Consider the following 2,636-nt stretch of genomic DNA (forward strand, 5'->3'; position numbering starts at 1 on the left):
CTTTTTCAAAAATCACTTGATTTCTCTTCCACTTTCAATTTTCGAAAATTATCAATCAAATTTTCAAAATGTTTTCAAAATCTTTTAATTGAATTTTCGAAAATCCTCTTCCCTCCTTCTCACATCCTTCTATTTATGGAGTACCACTCCTTCTAAATGCACAATTCGAACCTTATCTAATTAAAGTTCGAATTCTTCTTCTCCTTCTTCTTTCTATTTCTCTTTTCCTCTGACATTTCAAGGAATCTCTATACTGTGACATAGAGGATTCCACATTTTCTTTTTCTCTTCTCTTTCATATGAGCAGGAGCAGAGACAAAGGCATTCTTGTTGAAGCTGATCTTGAACCCGAAAGGACCTTGAAGAGAAAGCTAAGAGAAGCCAAAGCACAACCCTCTTTAGAGGACCTGACCGAATTCTTCAAAGAAGAAGAACCCATGGCAGCCGAAAACAACAACAATGCCAACAATGCAAGGAAGGTGCTGGGTGACTTTACTGCACCTACTCCCGACTTCTATGGGAGAAGCATCTCTATCCCTGCCATTGGAGCAAACAACTTTGAGCTTAAGCCTCAATTAGTTTCTCTAATGCAACAGAATTGCAAGTTCCATGGACTTCCAATGGAAGATCCTCATCAGTTTTTAGCTGAATTCTTGCAAATCTGTGACACAGTCAAGACTAATGGGGTTAACCCTGAGGTCTATAGACTGATGCTATTCCCTTTTGCTGTAAGAGACAGAGCTAGAATATGGTTGGATTCTCAACCTAAAGAAAGCCTGGACTCTTGGGAAAAGCTAGTCAATGCCTTCTTGGCAAAGTTCTTTCCACCACAAAGATGGAGTAAGCTTAGAGTGGAAGTCCAAACCTTCAGACAGAAGGATGGAGAATCCCTCTATGAAGCTTGGGAAAGATACAAACAATTAATCAGAAGATGTCCTTCAGACATGCTTTCTGAATGGAGCATCATAGGTATTTTCTATGATGGTCTCTCTGAACTATCCAAGATGTCTTTGGATAGCTCTGCTGGAGGATCTCTTCATCTGAAGAAGACGCCTGCAGAAGCTCAAGAATTGATTGAAATGGTTGCAAATAACCAATTCATGTACACTTCTGAAAGGAATCCTGTGAACAATGGGACTAGTCAGAAGAAAGGAGTTCTTGAGATTGACACTCTGAATGCCATATTGGCTCAGAACAAGATATTGACTCAACAAGTCAATTTGATTTCTCAAAGTCTGTCTGGAATGCAAAATGCACCAAACAGTACTAAGGATGCTTCATCTGAGGAAGAAGCTTATGATCCTGAGAACCCTTCCATGGAAGAGGTGAATTACCTAGGAGAACCCTATGGAAATACCTACAATTCTTCATGGAGAAATCACCCAAATCTCTCATGGAAGAATCAAGAGAGACCTCAACAAGGTTTCAATAACAATAATGGTGGAAGAAACAGGTTTAGCAATGGCAAGCCTTTTCCATCATCTTCTCAGCAACAGACAGAGAGTTCTAAGCAGAATACTTCTGACTTAGCAACAATGGTCTCTGATCTAATAAAGACCACTCAAAGTTTCATGAATGAAACAAGGTCCTCCATCAGAAATTTGGAAGGACAAGTGGGTCAGCTGAGCAAGAAAGTTACTGAACTCCCTCCTAGCACTCTCCCAAGTAATACAGAAGAAAATCCAAAAGGAGAGTGCAAAGCCATAGACATGGCCGAATATGGAGAGGAAAGAGAGGAGGAGGACGCCACTGAGGAAGACCTCAGTGGGCGTGTACCAATCCCCTCTGAGTTCCTCAATGAGGAACAATGGGAATCTGAGGCTCAAAATGAGACCATAGAGATTCCATTGGACTTACTTCTGCCATTCATGAGCTCTGATGAGTATTCTTCCTCTGAAGAGGATGAGTATGTCACTGAAGAGCAAGTTGCTAAATACCTTGGAGCAATCATGAAACTGAATGACAAGTTATTTGGAAATGAGACTTGGGAGGATGAACCTCCCTTGCTCACCAAAGAACTGGATGACTTGTCTAGGCAGAAACTGCCTCAAAAGAGGCAGGATCCTGGGAAGTTTTCTATACCTTGCACCATAGGCACCATGACCTTCAAGAAGGCCTTGTGTGACTTAGGGTCAAGTGTGAACCTCATGCCCCTCTCTGTAATGGAGAAATTAGGGATCTTAGAGGTGCAAGCTGCAAGAATCTCATTAGAGATGGCAGACAACTCAAGAAAACAAGCCCATGGACTTGTAGAGGGTGTTCTGGTTAAAGTTGAAGACCAGTACATTCCTACTGATTTCATAGTCCTAGAGACTGGGAAGTGCATGGATGAATCCATCATCCTTGGCAGACCCTTCCTAGCCACAGCAAAGGCTGTGATTGATGTTGACAGAGGAGAGTTAATCATTCAAGTGAATGAAAAATCCTTGGTGTTTAAGGCCCAAGGATATCCCTCTGTCATCATGGAGAGGAAGCATGAAGAGCTCCTCTCAAAACAGAGCCAAACAGAGCCCCCACAGTCAAACTCTAAGTTTGGTGTTGGGAGGCCACAACCAAACTCTAAGTTTGGTGTTGAACCCCCATATTCAAACTCTAAGTTTGGTGTTGGGAGGTTCCAACACGGTTCTGAGTATCTC

The 2,636-nt window shown here is 42.0% G+C and overlaps 1 non-coding gene across 1 annotated transcript; it reads right to left on the reverse strand.

Moving 5' to 3' along the window:
• Positions 1-842: 842 nt before the first annotated feature.
• Positions 843-950, reverse strand: LOC130964315 (small nucleolar RNA R71). The gene has a single exon (XR_009080415.1). It is a non-coding gene; the product is annotated as a small nucleolar RNA R71 (small nucleolar RNA).
• Positions 951-2,636: the final 1,686 nt, after the last annotated feature.

The sequence above is a fragment of the Arachis stenosperma genome, chromosome 2 (genome assembly GCF_014773155.1).
Source record: "Arachis stenosperma cultivar V10309 chromosome 2, arast.V10309.gnm1.PFL2, whole genome shotgun sequence".
Taxonomy (NCBI): Eukaryota; Viridiplantae; Streptophyta; class Magnoliopsida; order Fabales; family Fabaceae; genus Arachis; species Arachis stenosperma.